At 44.5% G+C, this 15,471-nt stretch overlaps 1 long non-coding RNA gene across 1 annotated transcript; it reads left to right on the top strand.

Moving 5' to 3' along the window:
* The first annotated feature begins 2 nt into the window (after window positions 1–2).
* Window positions 3–14,210, top strand: LOC133246265 (uncharacterized). Its single transcript, XR_009735995.1, has 2 exons — window positions 3–2,011; window positions 6,677–14,210. It is a non-coding gene; the product is annotated as an uncharacterized LOC133246265 (long non-coding RNA).
* Window positions 14,211–15,471: the final 1,261 nt, after the last annotated feature.

Genomic DNA, 15,471 nt, shown 5'->3' with positions numbered 1-15,471 from the left:
CAGCCAATCACACTGCTCATTGACCCCACGCCCTCCCGTGGCTTCCTTCTTACAGTAAAACCTCCAAGCCTTCAGTGACCTCCAGGGCACTTCATCAGCATTCTGACATCACCTCCCCCTTGACCCTCCTCTCCAGCCACCTCAGCCTCCTGCTGCTCCTCAGGCACAGCAAGCCTGCCCCTGCCTCGGGGCCTTTGCACTTACCAACTTCTCTCCCTAGTTCTGCTCTTCTACCATGCTTGACCCCATGACTCATATGTTGATTTCAAGTTTTGACTTCAGTGTTATTTTTTCAGGGTGGCCTGTTCTGCTCCCTCTCCTTAAATTGCACCCCCCCGACCCTGCACACACACACACATACCACATATTTCCTAAGTCCCTTCCATGACTTATTTTCTCTCTTTAGGAAAAAAAAAAAAGCATCTTTTATCTCTTGAATATTTTCTGTCTCTCCCACTAGAATGTGAGTTCTAGTTGGGGAGAACTTTTGTGCTTTTTGTTTTCTTCTTTTAATCTTGATCACTGCAAAAGAGATTAGAGAGTACCCGGCACATCTACACAGTAGACGCTCAAGAATCTAAATGGTGAATGAACAGATAAATGATTTATTCACCAAGTGTTAAGGAAAGCTGAAAGAGTTAAGCCCTATTTGTTGTCTTAACCTGAAGTGACTTGTAGGAAGGGAAATCAGGCAGAGCTCAACCTTCTTTACAGATTTCGATTTACTCTACACTTTTGAAAACTTGAGCAAACACAAACCACTAAGGCTGCTGTCATTCTCCAGACATCATCGCTTTGACAAGAATGTTAAGTTAAACCCTTAATGAGCTCAGAGGATTGAAAATTAAAATTGGGTGTTGTGGACTGGAGTGTTTATGTCTCCTGAAAACTCATCTGTTGAAACCCTACCTGCCACAGTGCTATTAGGAGGTGGAGCTTTGGGGAGGTTATTAAGATTAGATGTAGTCTTGAGGGTGGAGCTCTCATGAGTGGGATCGGTGCCCCTATAACGGTCGTCAGAGAGCTCACTTCCCCTCTTTGCTCTCATCAGAGTGAGGACAAAAGAGGAAGTCACCAATCTGCTACTCGGAAAGGGCTTCCACCAAAAATCAACCCTGCCTGATCTCAGACTTCCAGCCTCCAAAACCGTGAGAGATAAATTTCTGTCTATAAGCCACCAGGCTGTGGTGCTGTGCTATATCAACCCAAACTGACTCTGAAATTCTTATTTTCAATTGAATGTCTCAAGAGGAAAAATAATTTTTAAAAGTTTAAAGGAAGTTAGTCAAGTAGACTAGCCTTCCATGGGCCTAACTGTGTTTCTTCTCATCCCCTGTAAATGTTGACGTTGAAGTGGTAACACCCAGTAGCTCAGAATGACTGTCTTTGGAGACATGGTCTTTGAAGAGGTGACTGAGGTAAAGTAAAGTCAATATGGTAGGCCCTAATCTCATACAACTACTGTCTTTATGACAAAAAAAAAGACTGGGACACATCTAAAAAATACTTTCACAGAAACATCTAGAACAGTGACCAAATATCTGGGTGGTGCAGCCAAGCCAGGCTGACACACAAAATGAGCCATTAAGTTGAAACAGAGCAGAAGACAAGGACCTTACAGTCCTTGCCCTCCCCCACACCAGCACCGCCGTGCCCTCTGCCTGCCTCTTGTCTGTGGAAAACCTTAGTCAATGAATAAGATTAGTCAGAGAAATGAGAACTGCAGAATCAAAGAAAAACAGTCAAAGGGGACTAAATGAAAATGTAGTCATTAAGCGCAGTCAAGGACCTTTAGTTCCCTCTCAAGGGCTGTAGATAATATTCTGCGCCACATCCTGGGAGCTGTCTTATAGACACCAAAACACCAGGTGGGGAAGCTAACTACGTGACAACCAGACGGTACCCAGGAGACGAGCTGCCGCAATTCCGAGAACTGATCACATCGTAAAGAAATGGGGACAAGTGCACCCTGGAACTGAAGATTAACTGTACCTGAAACGGGCTGATGCTGGTGAGACCACTGATGACCGATTTAAAGATGACTGCTAGAGACGACTGTGTGTTTCTGCACGTAGCCCCCTGCCCCCTCTGTCTATAGGAGCTCTCGCCTCCTGCTTGTCAGGATGGGGGAGTGGGCCTTTGGACAGACATCCCCCTGCCTCAGTTGCCAGCGTCTGAAATAAAGCAAACCTTCCTTTCCACCAGCCTGGCCTCTTTATGGGCTTTTGAGCTGTGAGCAGCTGGACTCACCACACACAGAGCTCTCGATAACGATGTGATGCTTGATAAATTTTTCCAGATCTATTTTTGGCTGTGGTGCATCTTCATTACTGCATGTAGGCTTTCTCTCGTTGGCTTCTCTCTAGTTGTGGTACGTGGGCTTCTCTCCAGTTGTGGTACTTGGGCTTCTCATTGCGGTGGATTCTCTTATTGTCACATGTAACTTTCTCTCTCAGTTGCCCCATGCGTGGTATGTGGAATCTTCCCAGCCCAGGGATCAAACCTGTGTCCCCTGCATTGGCAAGTGGATTCTTACCCACTGGATCACCAAGGAAGTCCTTAATAAATTATTTAATAATTGACTGACATTAAAATGAGTTCAGTTGGCTTAGTTTAAGACATAGTCACTGAAGGAAAAAACACTACTTTAAAATACTTTCAAATTTCAGGGGTTTTTTTGTTTTAAAGTAGACATCCATATTTTCTCTAATGCTAATTGTACTTAAGATATTTTAAAGAGTCAAACAAAAATAAGCAAATATTTTGGACTGTGGTGGTGGTTGCCCAATTCTATAAAATTATGAAGAGTTATTGAACTGTAATGGATGTTTTATGGTATGTAAATTATAGCTCAAAATAATAATGAATAATAAATGAACTGTTAGTCATGTAAAAGCATTTCTGTTTCATGAAAAACATCTGAACAACAGAATTCCAGGGCTGAGACAAAACTAGACGCTGCGTATTTCAACATAATTAGAATAAAGTTTTGGGGATACTTGAAAATTAGTACCATGAACAAAATTCTGACAGGCACAAAAAATAATAATTTTAAAAAGGTTTTTTTCTGTTTACAAAGGAAAGAAGCTTTTTTGTTATCAATTTGAATGACCCTGAAAATGTCCACTGCTTTAGGATAAAGAGACTAATAAGCATCTTTTAGATTTAACCATAAGAAGTCATGAGTCTCCTGGAAACGGCTGGGGACCATCCTGTCTGCCCTTTAATTCCATCTGGGAGCCCTAGAAGGAAAGACTAGGAAAAAGGAACCTCTGAAAAGCCTCAACTCCCAGCATCATGCGCCATGGATTGCTGAGATTCCAGATTTTCTATAAAGGTGATACAGTGGATACACACACACACATGGTGTGGGCCTAGGACATTCTAGAGATGCTGGTAAACGGGAAAGTAACTTGTCTTCACATATTTATCACTACCACTGATTCAATGGACATGAACTCGGGTGAGGGACAGGGAAGCCTGGCATGCAGCAGTCCATGGGGTTGCAAAGAGTCAAACACCACTTGGCGACTGAACAAACAAACATTTATCATTTATCCAGTCACTCTGGCAAGCTAACAGACGCTAGTAAAACTTTGAGCTGAGTCTCCTGAGTGTTCCAGAACAGTGGCTCTCAAAGTATAGCCTCAGAAACCCTTTCAGGAGGTCGGCAAAGTCAAAACTATTTTCAAAATAGAGAAGGGGAGGGTGGGATGATTTGGGAGAATGGCATTGAAACATGTATATTACCATATGTGAGATAGATCGCCAGTCCAGGTTCGATGCATGAGACAGGGTGCTCAGGGCTGGTGCCCTGGGATGACCCTGAGGGATGGGATGGGAGGGAGGTAGGAGAGGGGTTCAGGATGGGGGACACATGTACACCCATGGCTGATTCATGTCAATGTATGGCAAAACCACTACAATATTGTAAAGTAATTAGCCTCCAATTTAAATAAATAAATTAATTTAAAAAAAACTATTTTCAAAATAATAACCAAGAGGTTATTTGCATCTTTCACTTTCATTCTCTCATGAGTGTGAAGTGGAATTTCCCACCGACTGTGTTACGTGTGACAGCCCACCTACTGTGTGCAGAGCTGCCATAGGACCCAGCTACTGTCCACCAGAAGCTACTGTCCAGAAGTTAAAGAGATCTGTGAAGCTATGAAAGAGTAGCACGGTTCTTAGCAAATGCTTTTTGTTTGGGAAAATATAATAATTTTTCCTAAGGATTTGTTGCGTTCGCATGTAACTGGCTTTTTTCTACTTCTGAATGACTTGATAAGTAATTTTTGTTGATGTATTTACTTTTGGCTGCGCTGGGTCCTTGTTGCTGAGTGCGGGTTTTCCTCTAGTTGCGGTGAGCAGGGGCTGCTCTCCCTCATGTCATGTCGACTTCTCACTGCGGTGGCTTCTGCTGTTGAGAAGCACAGGCTCTAGGCCCAGGGGCTTCAGTAGGTGCAACTCATAGGCCTAGTTGCTCTGCCTCAGGTGGGACCTTCCCGGACCAGGGATTGAACCTGTGTCCCCCGCGTTGGCAGGCAGAGTCTTAACTGCTGGACAGCCAGGGAACTCCTGATAAGTAAATATTTTGAAGTTTTTTTTTCCCCAGTCTTAATTTCTAATATAATAAATAACCATCGTATTCTAGAAAAGGTATTATACTGTACGCAAATAATGGTGATTTTGTATTCTTATTTCTAGCAGTTATACTTCTTTTTTAGTTTTTATCATTGTTAGCCAGAACCTCCAGAGCATGACGAGGCTTCCCAGGTGGCACTAGTGGTAAAAAAAACAAAAAACAAAAACCCCGCCTGTCAATGAGGAGACATAAGAGACGCAGGTTCGATCCTTGGGTCAGGAAGATGCCCTGGAGGACAGCATGGCAACCCACTCCAGTCTTCTTGCCTGGAGAATCCCCATGGACAGAGGAGCCTGGCGGGCTGCGATCCATAGGGTCAAAAAGAGTAGGACACGGATGAAGTGAGTTAGGAAGCACGAACCCACGCTGGGGCAGTGGCCATGAGAGAGTGGGGAGCCAGTTTCACTCCTGGATGAAACAAAAAGGCTTCTAATGTTTCTGAAAACCTGGTTGTATTTTGCAAGCCAGGCCCTGTTCTGGGAAATGTTGACAGGAGTTCTAAAAGAACAACAGCTTGAGATGCAGTACTCTGGTGTTTCGAAATTTTTCAAGGGAAAGATTTTTCTTTTGGTATCAAAAAAAACACACACACAGCCTTTGATTGCTAGTTCTTGTGTGATTTTCAGCAAATCTTTATACCTCCACGAACCTCGGTTTTTCTCATCTATAAATGAATAGATTTTATCGGTGCTTCCAAATCATAGTTGGTTGACATTAAAATTATCTGTGAAATCAATGAAGGAAAGCTTCCTTTATTCTAGAATTCCAGCCAACAAAAGCAGAATGAGTGAAGGAATCTGATAATTAGCATTATTGCCACTCCCAGTGATATAACTGATTCAGGACAGGCTCATCAATGTTTGTTAAAACCATGCAGTGGTAAGTCAGGGAGTGCAGTATCTGCACACTGACAACATACGACTCCACTGACTGCTTAGTAACTGCAGTGGGTGAATGGACCTGTACAGTGGACAGATCTAGCTGTCAAGCCACCGCCTGAACTGAGTGCTCACTTGAATTGAGATACACAGACAACCTGGGAGAACTGATGTGATGTATAAGTATGAGGGCTTCCCTGGTAGCTCAGCTGGTAAAGAATCTGCTTGCAATGCAGAAGACCTGTGTTTGATCCCTGGGTTGGGAAGATCCCCTGAAGAAGAAAAGGGCTACCCACTCCAGTATTCTGGCCTGGAGAATTCCATGGACTGTATAGTCCATGGGTTGCAAAGAGTCGGACACAACTGAGCGACTTTAACTTTTACTATAAGTATGAAATATTCTTTCCCAAATGTTAAACTTGAACCTACGTGAACATTTAGACAAGATACATGCTAAGTCATTTCAGTTGTGCCTGACTCTTTGCAACCCCATGGACCATAGCCTGCCAGGCTCCTCTGTCTATGAGATTTTCCAGGCAAGAATACTGGAGTGGGTTGCCACTTCCTACTTCAGGGGATCTTCCGGACTCAGGGATTGAACCCGTGTCTCTTCCCTCTCTTGCACTGGCAGGCAGATTCTTGACCACCAACGGCCACCTTTAGACAAGAAAGTTAGTGAAAGTTAAAGACTCTTTGCACCCCCATGGACTATACAGTTCATGGAATTCTCCAGGCCAGAATTCTGGGGTGGGTAGCCCTTTCCTTCTCCAGGTGATCTTCCCAACCCAGGGATCAAACCCAGGTCTCCTGCATTACAGGCAGGTTCTTTACCAGCTGAGACACCAGGGAAGCCCTCAAATAAGAGGCAGATCCCAAATGTTTGGGAGCATAAAGCTCATAGAATCCTGGGAGTCCGTCTTTAAGAAAAGAAAACAAAATTAGATGCAAAAGTGAATGTTTGTGTACAACGAGAAAATAAAATCACAAGTTACAAATCTCAAAAAGGAATCAATTATCATGGATATCACAAAACCCCAGAAAATAACACCAAATTTGTATTAATCAACTGCTGGAGACATCTCTATAATATTTATTTTCCCCCCTCTGTTTTTGCCTGCGTGCAATTTGATCTATTGTGCAATATTTTCTGCAGAACAAGGGTTCTTTTCCTGGCTGAAGAGTCAAAGGTGTGGGTCCCCACCATGCACCTCAATTGACTCAGACCTGGGGGACAAGGCTGGGTGTGGCCAATGTTGAAACAGACCCAGACATCTCTAAGGTGTGGGCAGAACTGAGAACCCTTAGCCTCCCACGCCTGAAGTGACGACTCGCTCTAACTCACACAACAGGATGGCAAACAGAAGCTTGGCAAGAGACAGGAAATTGAAACCTCAAGGCCACCAGCAGCTCTGTGCCCCAGAAACCCACATTTGAGCAAAAGAGACTAAGGACGCCAAGAGCACGTGGGCCGCGTTGTCCTCACTCTGGCTGGGCCTGCCTGAACTCACCCTCCTCACCATCCCCAGGTGTCAGAGACTCTCTCACGAAGCTGGTCTTGGCTTTCCTGGCAGCCCAGTGATGAAGAGGCTGCCTTGACGTGCAAGGGACATGGGCTCTACCACCCACGAGCCACGGACACGGAATCTGCATGCCGTGCTTACGGAAGTCCACATGCCTAGAGCCTGCGGTCTGCAACAGTGAGAAGCCTGCACACTGCCATGGAGAGTAGGCCCTGCTCGGCGCAGCTGGGGAAAGGCTGCGTGCAGCCACGAAGACCCAGCACAGACAAAAGATAAGATAAAAACAGCAATCTATAAAGAAGCAACAGTAACTAAGAGCTGGTCTTGAAGCATAAACAGACCCCAGAGATGATGGCGCCACAGGAGGTAAACGGCATGGCCCCTGAAGCACACAGGGGGGATGTGTGGACCCCAAGTTGATCTTCTGAACCCCCCACCAACGTCCCTTCTCATCCCCTTTCCTCCCATCCCCTGGCCTCTCTACTCTGTCCATGGATTTCCCTAGCTGCTACATTTCATGCAAAGAGAATCATACGCGTGACCTGTGACTAGTCTCTTTCATTTAACGCAAGGTTGTCAAGGCCCATACATCCTGTAATATATGAGCCCTTGGGATCTCCCCTGACCAGGGATCAAATGTGTGTCCCCTGCACTGAAGGTATAGAGTTTTACCCACTGGACCACTAGGAAAGTTCTTCTTTTTTTAATTGCTGAAATTTTTCCTTACATGGATAGACCAGAGTTTGTTTATCCACTCATAAGCTGATGGATATTTAAGTTGTTGCCACTTTGGGGCTGTGACAAAGAGTGTGTTAGTCCCCACTTTGAATTCACAAGCATCCACTTCCCACAATGCACAGCGGCCGTGTCCCTCACAGGCTGACCCAGACGAATGCTCCTCCCAAATGCCTTAGGCTCTGGAACCACCATTCAGATCGCCTGAGTCCTAACCTCTTCAGACCCCTGGCCCTTATGGTGAATCAAGGCCCCCACCTTGATTTTCTTTCTTCCATCAGCCTCAGTCCAGCCCCCATGCATCAGACAGGCTCCAATAACACTGAACATCAAAGCAAAACAGTAGAGAGTCCCAGTCATTCTATCTCAGAGTCTCCTTGGCATCACTTATAAATTTGCATCTCCCAGGTTGAGGCACCTCCGAATTTCCCCCACTGCATCTAAGTCCCAGATCCTTGCCCAACCTGAAGGGTCCTGTCAAGCTCCATCAGCATAATCCGTGGGAGGTTGCCTTGCATCTCTGTCCCCTCTTTCATCCTGGCTGCAAAGTGGACCTCAGAAAAAATTCCAGTTTCCATTATGAAAGGAGAAGTTACTCCAGCCCATAATCTAGTGCTGGTCCAGCTTCACTAGTCTTGAGATGCAGACTTCTGGGAATTCCCCAGTGGTTCAGTGGTAAGGACTCCCTGCTGCCACTGCCAAAGCCCCAGGTTCAGTTCCTGGTCAGGGAACTAAGACCCCACCAGCCACATAGCCAAAAAAAAAAAAAATCCTGGCCCTTGGGAGCCCTGTAATATGTCTCTGTAATGTGACCACCATGAGTTGGGGGAAGGCCATTTCACGGTGAGAGAAGTTGGGACTGTCCCCCAAAATTGGAGCGATTATACCCTTGACTTCTGCAAAACACTGGAGCAGAGCATGTGATAGGGCAAACCTCCTCACCTCAGTTTCAGGGCTGAAAGTCCCTCATCTGAGGAAACGCTCCATCCCAGCTTAGCCAGGACCGTGAGACACCCTGCAGAGCCTGGTACATTTCAGTCACAACATCAGCTACAGACTGAGGTACATTTAAGCTCTAGGAAGACGCACCCATTCACGCTGAGGGGAGGAGAGCAGGAAGCCTGCTGGGATCGTGGGGAGGCAGGCAGTTAACCAGCCCGATCACTGTGAGGACCTCATTTCGGAGACAAGCAAACTGTGGGCTTCGGTGACTTGTCCGCATAGCAAGGCTGTTTTTTAATCCCTAAGTTATGGCCGACTCTTTGCGACCCCATGAATCACAGCACACCAGGCCTCCCTGTCCATCACCAACTCCTGGAACTTGCTCAAACTCACGTCCATCAAGTCCATGGTGCCATCCAACCATCTCATCCACTGTCGACCCCTTCTCCTCCTGTCTTCAATTTTTCCCAGAATAGGGTCTTTTCAAATGAGCCAGTAATTCGCATCAGGTGGCCAAAGGATTGGAGTTTCAGCTTCAGCATCAGTCCTTCCAATGAACATTCAGGACTGATTTCCTTTAAGATGGACTGGTTGGATCTCCTTGCAGTCCAAGAGACTCTCAAGGTCTTCTCCAACACCACAGTTCAAAAGCATCAATTCTTTGGTGCTCAGCTTTCTTTATAGTCCAACTCTCACATCCATACATGACCACTGGAAAAACCATAGCCTTGACTAGACAGACGTTTGTTGGCAAAGTAATGTCTCTGCTTTTTAACATGTGGTTTAGGTTGGTCATAACTTTCCTTCCAAGAAGTAAGTGTCTTTTAATTTCATGTCTGCAGTCACCATCTGCAGTGATTTTGGAGCCCCAAAAAATAAAGTCTCTCACTGTTTCCACTGTTTCCCCATCTATTTCCCATGAAGTGATGGGACCAGATGGCCATGATCTTAGTTTTCTGAATGTTGAGCTTTAGGCCAACATTTCACTCTCCTCTTTCACTTTCATCAAGAGGCCCTTTAGTTCTTCTTTGCTTTCTGCCATAAAGGTGGTGTCATCTGCATATCTGAGGTTATTGATATTTCTCCCGGCAATCTTGATTCCAGCTTGTGCTTCCTCCAACCCAGCATTTCTCATGATGTACTCTGCATAGAAGTTAAATAAGAGGGTGACAATATATAGCCTTGACATACTCCTTTTTCTATTTGGAACCAGTCTGTTGTTCCATGTCCAGTTCTAACTGTTGCTTCCTGACCTGCATATAGATTCCTCAAGAGGCAGGTCAGGTGGTCTGGTATTCCCATCTCTTTAAAATTTTTGCACAGTTTGTAGTCATCCACACAGTCAAAGGCTTTGGCATAGTCAATAAAGCAGAAATAGATATTTTTCTGGAATTCTCTTGCTTTTTCGATAATCCAACGGATGTTGGCAATTGATCTCTGGTTCCTCTGCCTTTTCTAAAACCAGCTTGAACATCTGGAAGTTCACGGTTCATGTACTGTTGAAGCCTGGCTTGGAGAATTTTGAGCATTATTTTGCTAGTGTGTGAGATGAGTGCAATTGTGCGGTAGTTTGAGCATTCTTTGGCATTGCCTTTCTTTGGGATTGGAATGAAAACTGACCTTTTCCAGTCCTGTGGCCACTGCTGAGTTTTCCAAATTTGCTGACCTATGAAACAAGGTAGACCTCAGCAAACACATCTTCTGGCTCTTGTTTCTAATCTCACAAATATTCATAGGTTCCCATTGTAAGACAAACAAAACTCAAAACAATGCTCATCAAGTGATGAAACACTCGTGCTCTGAATGTGTTCCAGCAGTTAAGAAGCATGGCTAGGTCTGCACACGGGGCATGGAGAGGGCTTGGTGATCATTGTCACATGTTCTGTACCTTTAATCCCTCCTCCACCGATGCCTCCTCCCCATCTGTAAACACCCCCAGGTCTCCCTCTACTTTAAAGAAAAAAAAAACACACAAATTTCTGAGCCTTACCACTTCCTGGGTTCACCACCGTGCCCCATCACCACACTTTTCTCAGCATCCTCACACCCACTCACTGATGAGTCCCTCTCTATCTGGCTTCTTTGCAGGCGGCTCTCTGAAAGCGCTGCTCTTCCCGGCAGCCACACCCCACGCTTTGGTCCAACCTCTCCCATCTTTTCGCTCTTCAGCAGTGACCAGACCCCTCGTTCTAAGAACTCCTTTGCCTTCTTCCTCCTCTGCCTTCTTTGTATTCCCATCTAGTTCTCCTATGTCATTGCAAGACCCTGGAGGCATAGTCTATGTTATCATTTTACACCCTCTGGAATATCATGTGCCTGATCAGTTCTTCCATATTGGTTGGTTTGACATCACTTGAGTTCTTTATTTACATTTACTTCTGGAAGGAAACCAGGTCCACCTCTCCCACTGTAAACTCCCCTGTGTCTCAACAAAATGATCAAGAACCTCTCAATTGCTTTTCTCTGGGACCTTAGAAAGTACAGCATACACATATACAATGGAATACTACTCAGCCATGAAACAGAAAGAAATAATGCCTTTTGCAGAAACATAGATGGACCTAGAGATTATCAGACTAAGTGACGTAAGCAGAAAGAGAAAGATAAATACCATGTGATATCACTTCTATGTGGAATCTAAGGTATTGTGGAAATGAACCAATCTACAAAACGGACATAGACTCACAGACGTAGAGAACAGACTGATGATTGCCAAGGGGGAGTTGGGGAGATGGGAGTTCGGGATTAGTAGATGCAAACTATTGCATATAGACTGGATAAACAACGAGGTCCTACTGAATAGCACCGGGAACTGTAGCCAGTCTCCTGAAATAAACCATAATGGAGAAGAATCTAAAAAAGAACGAAGAACGTACATATGTGTGTAACTGAGTCACTTTGCTGCACAGCAGAAATTAACACAACGTTATAAATCAACTATACTTCAACTAAAAATTTTTTAAAAAATGTACAAAGGAGACTGTTTCACCAAGGTCTGATTTCTCAGCACCCTGGGCGGGGGCTTTAGCACCTGATCTTGACCTGAGAAGAAGCTACTTGATTTCTACCCAGTACTGGCTGTATTCAGACGGCTTCGAGGAATAGTTTCCTGAGTTTCTTGATGTTTGCAGTGCTTACGATGACTTTCACACTTAGTTAAGCAACCTTTGATACTGTGTGGTTATAACATAATAACCACATGTCGCTTTGTCTTCAACAGTGAAAAATCCGAAGGGCTTTAACCACTGGTAAAAGTGTCTTCTCACGTCAACCACATAGCAGCACGTAGTGTGATGTGAGCTAGATGGCTATTTTCATGAAGCGGGTTGAGCTCAACTGACAAGGCAGTTGCATAACCGCCTAGGCTCCGCGCAGTGTGGGCTTGCCGAAACACGTGCCTTGGGAGAGACAAATCTCTGCGTTCTCTTTCCTGCCAGCTCTTCACCAGCTCTGGGGCTGACTGATGACACATTCCAAGGTCTGTTTGATGCTGCCATCGGGAGAATCCAAGCTCTGTTTAGCTAAGCATGTTCAGGGCCCTTCAGCTGCCATTGCACCTCCTTCCTTTGCCATCTGAACTTCCTCCAGCTTTAGTGGAACGTGCTCCCAGGAGGGCAGGTCCTGCCCAGTGGGTGTGTGGGGCAGGGACTGGCCACCAGGATCAAGGGTCTGGGCTCGCCTCCTGACCACGGTTCCCCTCTCTCCTCCCCAAGGAGGAGCCCAGACCCTCCCTGCCCTGAGAGTCTACCTTCCCTGAGGGACCCAGCAGTTCAGGCGCCTTCATTGCCCCACAGTGCCCCCTCTGGGAAACTTGCTCTCCTATTTCTCTGGCCCCAGAGGTGGAGGGGGACGCCCCTGAGGGAACCACCAGCTGAGAAACCCAGGTCCCCTCCTTAATGAGTCATCTCTCCCCTTCGACTCCTAGGGAGTTGCTGAAATTCTCAAGAATTTCCAGTCCTTGCTCTGCCATTTTGGATGGTGAAACTGACCCCAGAGTTAAGTGGTAAAGTCTGTCCTAGGGGTCCCCCATCCTCCAGCCCCCAGCACCTTTTTAGGGCCCACCTCCTTCCAGGCAAGAGTAAGACTCTTCAGAATCCTACTGCTCCAGACTTCCCCAGTGGTACAGTAGCTAAGACTTTGCACTCCTAATGCAGAGGGGCCAGGGTTCAATCCCTGGTCAGGGAGCTAGAGCCCACATGTTGCGACTAAAGATCTCCCGGGCCACAACAAAGGTCGAAGAGTCCAAGTGCCACAACGAAGACTCGGCGCAGCCAAATAAATGAATAAATATTAAACAAAAAAACAAAGAATCCTACTGCTCACATACCACTCTCCTTTGGGGCGGCCCTGCCAGCACGCTAAGGGGAGATGCGTTAAATAACCAGTGCTGTACACTGGCCACCAAGCCCCCCAGTCTAAGTCCTGTCCAGAGCTTGGAGACAGAGGAGCAGCTATCTAAATGTTCACAAGCAGGCTGGGCAAGAGGGCAAAATCACAAATGCCAACCATCCGAAGCCTCATGCCTGGACCCCCCGCCAGCTGAGGCCGTGCCGCTATTTAGAAACACCAAAGTGCCGTTCGGGTCTGTGCGTTTTTAGGTCTCTGGAAACATCACATAAGAACATGGGCTTCATCCGAATGTTACGTGATGGCAGGTGAAAGAGGAGGCCAAGTCATTCCTGCTGAAGACGACGTGAGAGTGAAGGAGAGGAACTGAAGACAATCAGTGAGAAAAGAATTAGAAACAGTCAGGACATTCAATCATGGAACGCATTGCAAAAGTAATCTATAACACGCACATTTCTAGCAGAGAAACAAGAACCAGTTCAAATCGATACCATGGCTGCAATATTGTTCATCCATAAAAAAAGGCGAGCCTGCCAGTTACAACAACATCGATGAACTTTGAGAGCATCACGCTAAGTCAGATGCACCATGAGATGAGTCAGACAGAGAAAGACAAATACTGTATGATCTCACTCACCATGGAATCTAAAACAAAATAAAGGAACCACCTCCTAGATACTGAAAGGAGACTGGTGGTTGCCAGAGACAGAGGATAAGGTTCGGAGCAAAATGGGTGAAAGGCGGTCCAAAGGTCCACACTTCCAGGAACGAGATGAATAAGTCCTGGGGATATCATATACAGCGTGGTGACTAGGAGTTAGCAGCCTTGTACATCTGAAAAGTACTAAGAGAGTTGCTCTGAAAATTTTTCATCATACACACAAACAAAAAGTTGTAGTGATGAGTGCAAACTAAACCTGTGGTGGTGATCATTTTATAATATATACATATATCAAATCATTGTGTTGCACACCTAAAACTAACACTATGTTATATGTCAATTACCTCTCGGTTTTTAAAAAGCTGTACATGTATTACTTCCAATACCTACACCTTCTTTCAGAAGGACAAAAACATTAAAAAGCACTCCCTAGTAATTAGCCTCCAATTAAAATAAATAAATTTATATTTAAAAAAATAAAATAAGAATTAGGCCTTAAAAAAAAAAGGCACTCCGTATTAGAAAAACAAATAAACATAATGGAAGGGGAGATCTCTTCTACAGTCATTGTAACAGCACATCAAAAGATGAAATGCTAAGGCATAAACTTAGCAAGAACTGTAAGGGATTATTTTGAAGAAAACAAAAGAAAACTTGAATAAATAGAAAGATCCCCCTTGGTTCTTCTAATACACATCAATTCTCACCAAATGACTTTCTATATGCAGGAGTATCTCAATTAAAATGCCAAAAGGAAAAACAGGATGGAGACCCTAACTTTATTCTTTACATAACTATGAATTACAATTAAATAAACACAAAACAATGAAAGTCTTAGAAGAAAGCATGAATGGATCTGCTAACAATGTTAAACTACAGAATCCATTTCTTTCTGAGGAAACAAAAAATTCAGAAGCAGAAAGGGAAGGAGTTATCACTTTAATTGCATTAAATGATTGATCTTTTTTTAGAAGGTAACATATCCACAGATCATGAAATTAAAAAAATGTTTGTCTAAAGGGTATATAAGCATACAGAAACAATGCCCTGAACCGGCATTAGTATTTTCTTGTATGTCTTTACAGGATATCCAGTACATGCACAACCATATTCTTTTATCTATTAATGGGATTTGCTATACACACCCCCCTGCCCCTGAGATTTTTCACTTGCTCCAACCAAGACATCAGTCTCTATCTGCCAACTTGGCTCTGACTCATTCATTTCCAGTTATATAGTATTTTATTGTTCTAAAATTATTAACTTAAAAAATTACTTATTTCTATATAGGAAAAATTGTCACAAACCAATTTAAAAGACAAAATATGATCTGGGGGACATATTTGCAACACATCTGACTGAAAGGGCTAATATCACTAATACAAATCAAAAAACTTGTCAGATTTGTATCTTTTGACTATATATGGGATTGACTAAATTTTGTTAAGAACACTTGAGCTTCCTTTTTGGAGTTTTCCAAAAAAAGGTTAAAGATGTGATCAGACAGTTCATAGAAAAGGAAACTCAAACGCTCCTAGACAAAAGATAGTCAACGTCATTCATGGTTAAAGGATACAAATCTGACAAGTTTTTTTTTTCCTACCACAAGAGCAAAAATCACCCAGTTTACCACCTCCAGGTGGTAGGAAAAGAACAGCGAGGCTTTAGGAAAAGAGCGTGTCCAGTAGAATGCCCAGAGTGACCATGAAGTACCCCAGATCTGGTTTCTGCCTCTTCAAGGAT

Source organism: Bos javanicus, chromosome 1 (genome assembly GCF_032452875.1).
Source record: "Bos javanicus breed banteng chromosome 1, ARS-OSU_banteng_1.0, whole genome shotgun sequence".
In the NCBI taxonomy this organism is placed as follows: Eukaryota; Metazoa; Chordata; class Mammalia; order Artiodactyla; family Bovidae; genus Bos; species Bos javanicus.
This window is presented reverse-complemented; position numbering and strand designations above follow the sequence as displayed.